Raw genomic sequence first — 9,824 nt, forward strand, 5'->3', positions numbered from 1 at the left:
AACGGGTGCGTCAGCCTGTATACCTTTACGACCCACGGGCGCGTTTTAAATCAACGGGAGGCGGCGTAATGACGTACAACGTCCTCGAAAACTTCTGTTAACAACCATCGTTTTTCAGACACGTACACTCTTCAAAAATCACGGCTTTCTGTCGTAGAACAAAACGTGATCCGCCTCTTAAATTTGTGTCGACCACAGACCTTATTTCGAGCTATTTTCCCAAATCCTATGGAGAAATCTCATTGGTTCTGACGCGAGGGAACCGGAAGTGGTCAAATGCTAACTCACCGGGGTTTTGGGCTCGTCACTGCATCAGACAACATCCATTTATTTCCCAGACAAGCTAATAAACGTGAGTAGTCAGATATCAAAAGTATATTCATTTTGGGATATGTATTATGTTGTTTTATTTTGTCGTCTAGTACAGTGACTAAGATTACCATGTTTACCTAGGAATAATGATAGCAAAGCTAAATTAGCCAAAAGTAGAATCAGCTAACGTTAACGTGAGCATGGAAGTTATGTGATCCATCGGTTCATGCGGTTGATCCAAATGTTATCAAACGTCACATTCTTTATAACTATATTAAATACTATTTATCTATTAAGTGAAGAGTGACCAGGGGTGTAATACTGCCGGAACACCGCTCCGGCACCTAAAACGGGGATGGTTGTTAGCATCTGGTGCTAGCTAGCTATGATAACGGATAGGCTAAGAGGCTAATGTACCTAATGTAATGTTTACACAGTTAACTTTAGTCTAAGTTATCTCAGTGGGTCTGAAACAGTTTGGTCACCATATATGGAAATACATATTTCCAAGGCACACTTTTATATTATTGTAATGTTCCACAATAGGAGTCGGAAATTCAAGTTCTTAGGTTCAATAGCTCCTTTGGTAGTATACAAATACAGGTTCATAGGTCACAGGTTGCAGGTCGCAGGTTCAACGTCACACAGCACCCTAAAAAAAATCGAATGAATCTAAAACATCGATGAAATCATTACAATTCATACTATTGGACATACAACAAATGCATAAAAAAACAAAACAGTAAATAGTTAAATATGCACAAAGATACATTTAAAAAAAGTATTATTCTTATCATTTTTTTTATTATTGAAATGTATACAGTTAAGTTTCATATGGGTGTTGACAGATGTATCCATAGATTTAGTTAATTTTGCCCTCAAGTGCACAAGATTGATGCATTTAACTTCACGGGGGCCTCCGGACCCCCCTAGAGGACATGAGGTCCACCCCCACTTAAAACATATTCACATGGATAGGATACTAAATACATGTGCACACTTTTTATATAGTAACCTTTGTACCTCAGCAGGAGGGAGTTAGTTTATAAAGGTCCTTCACTGATCACTTAACTATCACGCAGCTGTGTGCAGCATTTACTGTAAGAATCACACATTTATTCAATAATGCAGACTTAATAAATGACCATTCTTTGTTGATTCTGGCTGGAGTGTTAATTGACAGTAGTTACATAAGCTTCAAAACAAGCCACAACTGCGCGTGCACACGTGCAGAACTTATAGAATTAGCAATACACCCCTGCTAATGATGATTTTAGTATTATTTTCTGTGATGATGGAGCATCAACTTTTGGATCAACCAGATATTTACAGATTAGGGTTGTCCATAACAGTCAATTTAAACATGTGACTGACTCTGTATAACATTGTTTTCCTTACTCTTGTGATTTTTGTTCATCCTATCTAAAAGATAAAAAAACATGAGTTCATTGTTTTAACAAGATTTTTCACGATATAATAAAATACATGAATCCTGTAAACATTTGTAGTATAGTATTCTTATTTTTGGTATTCCCTGACATTATCTGTGTTTCTGTTACAGATGCCTACTCAAAAAGTGTGCCAGACATGCAGGCAAAGCATAGGAGTAGCAAGTAAAAAATGCAAACAATGTGGTGCCATCCAACCCTACAAAGAGAAACTCTCCAAGCAAAAAGAAAAGGTTGCACAGGAGTGGAAGGCCACGCAACAGAAAAACCACAGTGTCAACAAAGTGTATGACTCGACACATTTACTGGTAAGCTTTTTTCTCTTGCAGATGTCAGTTATCATAAAAAAGTGTGTAAATAATCCCTGATCTTAATCTTTTTATACAAATTGTTAAATTACTGAATTGATTTATACTTTCCAACAGTCGCCCTCATTTACTTTTTAAAAATAATCCTAATTTCTTAAGTAAGTTTATGTGAGAAGTACAGACTAGTGCACGATTACTGCACTTCATGTAATGTGTTAAGCAAAATTGTTGTCACCGTTGTATTTAAAGCTGTAAAGGCATAACACATTTTTTCGAACTGATGTTAGATAGTGTTTGTACTTGCAAGCACCCAGTTTTAGTAAAACATTATTTCTTAACCAGAAGTAACATAGTTCAGGCCAGTGGTAATTCCTAGAATCAGAGCTTCAATGTACATGTTTTTCTAATTATATCTTACAAAAAAACCTGCATTTTGGTGTTTTATATTTTATTTTGGAACTTCATGGTATGGAAAACACATAATTATGTGACTATGGTTTCCAAAAGTAAAATAAATGAAATATCATATACATTTTTGAATAAATGGTAAAACCAAGAATGTCACAGAATCAAAACCAGCCCATATTAATATAGTGCTTGAAAGACAATCAAGACCTGGAAAGAGTTAGTATTAATAAAGAGGCCCTTAAAAGCACTTTCATTAAGCTTACCAGAGTCTCTGACTTTGAGCCGTGTTCGAACAGTCATTTAAAAATTCCCCTGTAACACCAGCTTTACATCTGAAGTGCTGTTAATGCGGAACTTTGAACCTGAAATGATATAGGTTATAGCTTGCTGACATGTTTCAAAGCTAAATGTAGCTTATTCAGATATTTGAATGTGAGAATTAAATGGACAAATATTAGGCATGCCAGAAACTGACCATGATCAAAATCGGACAGCCCTGGCGAATATTAATTGATTATTCGCCGCCGAATTGAAACTAAGCCAGGAAAAAAAAGAAATACATAAATAATAATAAAAATATATATAAATAAAATCGAATTTTAAAAATAATTTTCGATTATGGAGACTGTAACGAATATTCGAAAAATAGAATAATCGCTGGCATCCCTAACCCATATAAAAATAACTATGCCCATGTAAAAAAAACTCAAAGTGAACCCGAGCTCGATAAACTTCTTTTTTTTTTACAGTTCTTTTTTAGGGGCTCCCCTAAAAGGGGTCTAAAATCACACCTGGTTAATTGTGGGGTGCCTTCCTCAATGTGCACACGTATCACATCAGTGCATTTTTCACTTATGCAAAATAAATGGAGTTATAATGGCTTTAGGTGTGTGAAAATGTTTAGAACTGTTGTGTACATAATATTTCTTGTTTTTTTGTGTCCATTGTGTTCCAGCTTCACAAATGGAAAATGTTAGATCGGCGTCCCATCCTCCTTCTTGCCAAGAGAGGCACAAATGGTTTTTGCCGATTGCATCTGTCCATGGCAAATCGAGACAGAAGATGGTAACAATGCACTTGTTACCATAAAGAGGATTTACGAAAGCCTAATTAATGGTAAAGTATACAAATCTGCATGCTATATTTCAGCAATTTATCTGTTAACATGTTTTGTAAATTAGTTGCTCAGTTATCTGGTTTTAAATGTAAAAAAATGTGAATCACTGTTTACCAAGTAGTACAAATATGTCGTTATGTCTTGTTTTGTCAGTTAAAGGGCCCATGTCATGCTTTTCTGGTTATTACCCGTCCCCTTGTGTGTTATGAAGCTTTTCCTGCATGTAAACGGTCTGCAGAGTCACAAACCCTCAAAGTACACCCTGTAGCGAGTAAAACTCTAACACAGAAAATACCTGTCTATGCTGCTCTTTTTCAATTTTTTTCTTCCTGAGTATAGTGACGTAACGGGCATAGTGACGTACCGGCTCACACACACACACTCACTCAGCCTTATCTTTTCTCAGCCGAGGCTCCGCGGATCTCCTCACGCACACACGCACACACACTCACAGCCTGGCTGTGAGTGTGTGTGTGTGTGTGTGCGCTCAGGCTGAGTTCCTCGCTGTCTCGCAGACCCCACACAGCAACCAGGAAACAACACCAGTAATCCAGCTCACACTGTCTGCTCCTCGAGCCTCAAAGGGCGGAGCAGCGAGCCCCCCAACGTCCCGCCAACACGGCACCCAGACCCCACGCAGCATTCTCATCTGTTTGTCCTTACTGGTGTCATTTCCTGGTTGCTAACAAACGCCATTGTAACACAGAATCACTGTTGTTACGCTGTTTCATTTCTAGCTGTAATTACTCAGATTATAAATGTATATGGCGGATTATACTTGGTCATTTATTCACCATGCGTCTACTTTTTTTTCTTCTCAATAGTGACTTTGGCAGTTGAACCTGAGGGCCCTTGTACCACACAGGCAGAAATGGCCGCAGACCCAGGATCAGACTTGTCTGTACCTCTTACCACCGAGACTGACACTGAGTTCACTCTCTTCCTCACTCCTGTGTCCTCCGGCCTGACTCCTGCTCTCTCCTCCGGGCTGACTCCTGCTCTCTCCTCCGGGCTGACTCCTGCTCTCTCCTCCGGCCTGACTCCTGCTCTCTCCTCCGGCCTGACTCCTGCTCTCTCCTCCGGCCTGACTCCTGCTCTCTCCTCCGGGCTGACTCCTGCTCTCTCCTCCGGCCTGACTCCTGCTCTCTCCTCCGGCCTGACTCCTGCTCTCTCCTCCGGGCTGACTCCTGCTCTCTCCTCCGGCCTGACTCCTGCTCTCTCCTCCGGGCTGACTCCTGCTCTCTCCTCCGGGCTGACTCCTGCTCTCTCCTCCGGCCTGACTCCTGCTCTCTCCTCCGGGCTGACTCCTGCTCTCTCCTCCGGGCTGACTCCTGCTCTCTCCTCCGGCCTGACTCCTGCTCTCTCCTCCGGCCTGACTCCTGCTCTCTCCTCCGGGCTGACTCCTGCTCTCTCCTCCGGCCTGACTCCTGCTCTCTCCTCCGGGCTGACTCCTGCTCTCTCCTCCGGCCTGACTCCTGCCCTCTCCTCCGGGCTGACTCCTGCTCTCTCCTCCGGGCTGACTCCTGCTCTCTCCTCCGGGCTGACTCCTGCTCTCTCCTCAGTGTCTTCCTCACAGAAAAGAAGACCAACGAGGAATAAAGTGGCAATTAATGGTATGTGCGGGTTAATTAGTAATTATCTTATTTACATCGACTGAAACTGTGTTTGATTTTGCACATTGAATGAGTTAAAGAGAGAGAAAACAATCATCGGTACAATTAGAATACACCACCTTTTGTTTTGTTTAAGACTTTGCAGTATCAAAAGTCTCTGCCATTTTGAACAGTTTAATTGAGCCCAATGTGATGTTAGGCAATGTTTAGGAGGTTATTGCTGAACTTCAACTTATTACCATCTTTTAATTCCTTGCAGAATGTCCCATTCATCAAGGGTCAGACACTTTCCCCTACAAAAAACTACTGAGGGAACGAATCAGGGAGGTTTGTTTAGAAAATATTTTTAAATAAATAAACAATGACAATAATGTTTCCGTGGAACCAAGTCTTATCTTATTGGATTTTCGTATACTTTGTTTAAAAGGAGTGTTTCAGTCTTAAGCATGACTGCTAATGTAAATATTGAAATTACAGTAACAATAATTTATTATTAATTTAAGGTTGAGGTACTTGTGTAATGCTTCATGTCGCATTAATGCATCATGTCCAGCCATTTATTTGTATATTACATTTTTTCTTGTAATCCTTTGTAGGTGAATTCCTATTCTTGGCAGTACAAATATTTTTTTAAATAATAATAGTATTCCAAAATATTAAACTGATGGGGAAAATGCTATTGACTATGTTACAGTCCTTCATATGTTTGAGTTAATCGTACCTACTATTATTTCAAATTATCATTTGATTTCACTGGACTTTTTGTATTTACATGTATGACATTTGAAAAAAATGAAGTTTACCTAAAATCTGTGTTTCTTTACTCAGGGCCATACCGAGGTGTTGGTGCAGTGGCAGTCTTGCTCTGGATGGTATGTATCTAATCTGAAGTTTCCTTCAGTGTAGCTGATGGGTCTGGCAGAACAGGGGCCACAAAGTAGTCTTACCAACCAACTTCATCAACCCTGAGATCACTAACTTAAACATTTTGGGTTCCTCAGCAGTAAATTGAATTTAGTTGATCACATGGGGGTGGGGAGCCATGTCATCAATGGCTCTATCAGACGTTTGCGCCATAAAGTAAGACATCCGAGTTCTCTGCCCTTCGTCATTCAGACATCGCGCCCTAGAAACGCTGTCTGATTGTAACACATAAGCAGGGAAGTAGCCTACATTGAAATAGAAATTAAAATATACAATAGAGTTTATCATTGATCAATATCACTAAAGGTTAAATGATTGATATGTGAGGCTGGATGGTATTTGATCTCTTTTGTAATTACTGACTTGTTACATTTGTTCTTAACAATTATACTATAAGTATAGTTAGTAGTAATAAGTAGTATTATTTCTGTGTGCAGTCTTGCAGGCAGTTGTCTAAGTTTAGTGCTGTATGTTTGGGCATTGATAAGACAGCAAATTCAAAGAATTGGTCAAATGAAACATTGACTTTGAAATAAAAAATGTACCTTGTATTATATATGATGTACGTGTTATATATAAATATATACATTATACTGCACTTTCATCATGATATTTTTGAGTGACTTAGTATATCTTCTCATTTGAAATAGCATTGTCAACATACTGTAGAACTACATATTCCAAAAAGTAATACTTTTTGCTGTGTCAGTATTGTCATACTGATATTCTGTACAAACTGTGAAGTCCATTGAGACAAATGTAACATTTGTGATATTGGGCTATATAAATAAACATTGATTGATTGATTGATTGACTGTTTCTGTTTTACAGTGGGGCGAAGTGGAAAAATTCCCGGGAGCCAAAGGAAAACTTTTCCAGTTAAATATGGCTGACTTTTTTTTTTCTATTTTGGAGTAATAAAATACATATTAAAAAAAACATCTATGTAAGTGTTGTGCCTATTTGTGTTCTTATGTTATCAGTGAGCTGAAGCCAAGACAAATACAAATATGTTTTAAGTGTATCCATACAAACTCATTCTCTAAAACTGTCATGATTGGTCTGTTGTGAATGACACCCATGAGGAAAAAGGTCCTATACATTATATCACATCGGCAGGGCTGTGATGTGATGAGGCCCTCGCGAGCGTCGACGGGGGGGTGGTGTGTAAACCCTGGACACACCAAGCCGATTACAGCTAGTGGAGCCTCGCAGCAGAAACTGTGGCGCGCTCAATTGCGCCGCATTTGCGCATCAGATGAGGCTCCCTCCACAAGATGAGGGCGAGAGGCAGACGCAGTCTGTGTGATCGGCGTGTATGGAGGGGCGGGCCTGCACATCGGCATATCACAGACTGGTGCATACATTGTACAGGCGGCAATTTGAAATGGAACGCAGCCCACACACGGCAGACAAACCCAAACACTTTTGGAACACGCCACCTCCAGACACATTAACATGCACTCCCCTAACTTTCCCCTAATCTGACATTGTATTTCATTCCATAACATATAAATATACTGTTCACCCATGTGAAACACACAAACTGAAACCAAAATAATTTACAAACATGTGAAAATCTTTCATATGCGATGGAAACTTCTGAAGCAATGGAAACAGGAGTCAGAGAGACACGAGGAGAGCAGGAACTTTGATGGCAAACTGATGGTTTATTCACAAGACATGTTGTGTGCCACGAATTGACACAAAAGATGCCAAACCAATTCTGAAGATCTCTACCCCAGACCCATATTTAGCTAGTTCTGAGAGAAGAATCAACATTGTGCATAACAAGATAAAACCAACACCTCTATCAGCTGACGCCAATAGGCAGGAACAGGGAGACAAAACACTGAGAGCACAGTAGCCAAGGCTACAGGTGCCTGTGCTCAGTCAGGACAAGACCTGGGGGGTATACCACGAAACTGGTTCAACCTAACCTGGATATGTTTGAGTTAGCCGGTTGGCCTAATCCAAAACATACGCCCTCTCGCTAAACGGCACTACGACACGGGTTATCAAGTGGATCGCTCAAGCCAGCCGTGCCTATCTAGTTAGGTGCGCGTTCACATAAAAGGGGTAGTATTTGGAGCATTCGACCAATCACAAACATGGAGAAGCGTACTGACAGCGCAGCGCGTATACTTCCTGAATGAAAAGTCAACTATATAATTAGACAAATATGAAGACTTTAAACATCCATGACTCAAACACTTTATCCAGGATAAAAGCCACATAGCTGCACCTGCAAGGTGAATACAGCTGGTAAAAGAAAAAGTGTTTGAATGCGTACATTAACAGGTTTATGATATGCCCCGTCTAAGACACGATCTGACTTTAATTACATTTGACTCGAGTGTTTCGTAATGTGTTGCTTAAAATAATACTTCTGCATACAGTATGTGACACTGTAAGTGTTGCACGGCCAGATACGGCTCAGCTGACTCAGATAAGGAGATATATGATACATTATGATGTGATGCCGCGGACTGTACTGTTACTTTGATCCAGTTACTTATGTTGTGGCAGATATTTAATTAAGCTTTCTTAACGCTAATGTTATAATAGTCAGATTGCTCTGAAGATGGGAGGTGATATTCTATTAATGTTCACATTCACACGTGAACACGTTTGGTTCTATGCAAACTCAGTAATATCCATTGTGATACAGTTATAAGGCCTTCACAAGAGACTGTCAGTGGAGATTAAAGGGGATCAGGAGCTCACGTCTTCTCAGAGTCCTTGGTATCTGGCTTGATGATTGTCTCACATTTCTAAACTTCATGTCAATAACCTGCTTAAAAAGCTGAGGGTTAGGCTAGGTTTCTTCTACAGGAACAAGTCCTGTTTCTCTGCTTGAGGCCAGGAAAAGGCTAGTCACTGTGACCTTTTGACCTGTGCTGGACTATGGTGATTTGATCTATATGAATGCACCTGCCAATTGCCTGGTCAAGTTAGATGCTGCGTATCACAGTGCAATGAGATTTGTGACAAACTGTAAAGCATTAACCCATCACTGTACCCTGTATGCAAGGGCTGGTTTGCTTTCACTAACTGTACGGAGGCTCAGTCACTGGTACATTTTTATATACAAAGCCATGTTAGGGAAACTTCCATCTTATATCTGCTCCCTGATCTCACGGAAAATTGTAAGTGGCTACTGCCTGAGATCGAATGCTGTGGTTTTATTAAATGTGCCAACTGCTAGGACTGTCTTAGGGAAGACAGCTTTTAGATGCGCAGCTCCTCTGTCTTGGAATAGTCTGCAAATTAAATGGAAACTGAGCAATCTGGTGCCACTAAATGTTTTTAAAGCTCGGTTGGATGCTACTCAATCGGAAGCTATTGGTACCTGTTTATGTGGATAGTTATGTAAATGGTGCTGTATGATGTCCTTTTGTTGTTCTGTTTATGTTTTTATGTTTCGTGTGGAACCTACTTGAGCAGGTCTCCCTTGAAAAAGAAATCAATGATCTCAATGGGATACACCTGTATAAATAAAGGTTTGAAATTAAATGAAATGAGAGTCATCATCATCATGTTCTCTCTGCTGCTGCTGCTGCTGCTGGCAGCTGGAAGTGAGTCAACACTTATTATACTGCTGTTTAACAGGATAATCTGTCATATAACTTTTTTTTGTATTTGTACAGGTGTGAAGTGTGAACAGTTGACACAGCCAGCTTCTGTGACTGTG

At 40.2% G+C, this 9,824-nt stretch overlaps 2 long non-coding RNA genes across 3 annotated transcripts; both read left to right on the plus strand.

The window, feature by feature from the left end:
* The first annotated feature begins 297 nt into the window (after nt 1–297).
* LOC307031972 lies at nt 298–4,664 on the plus strand. Its single transcript, XR_013806128.1, has 4 exons — nt 298–352; nt 1,874–2,068; nt 3,432–3,592; nt 4,418–4,664. It is a non-coding gene; the product is annotated as an uncharacterized lncRNA (long non-coding RNA).
* A 355-nt stretch (nt 4,665–5,019) lies between these two features.
* On the plus strand, nt 5,020–6,993 carry LOC307033279. Of its 2 annotated transcripts, XR_013806448.1 has the most exons (4): nt 5,020–5,206; nt 5,466–5,533; nt 6,035–6,078; nt 6,962–6,993. It is a non-coding gene; the product is annotated as an uncharacterized lncRNA (long non-coding RNA). The 2 variants fall into 2 exon arrangements; XR_013806449.1 differs by having other exon boundaries at nt 5,032–5,206; nt 5,466–6,078; nt 6,962–6,992.
* Nucleotides 6,994–9,824: the final 2,831 nt, after the last annotated feature.

Source organism: Notothenia rossii (assembly GCF_949606895.1).
Source record: "Notothenia rossii genome assembly, chromosome: 3".
Classification (NCBI taxonomy): domain Eukaryota; kingdom Metazoa; phylum Chordata; class Actinopteri; order Perciformes; family Nototheniidae; genus Notothenia; species Notothenia rossii.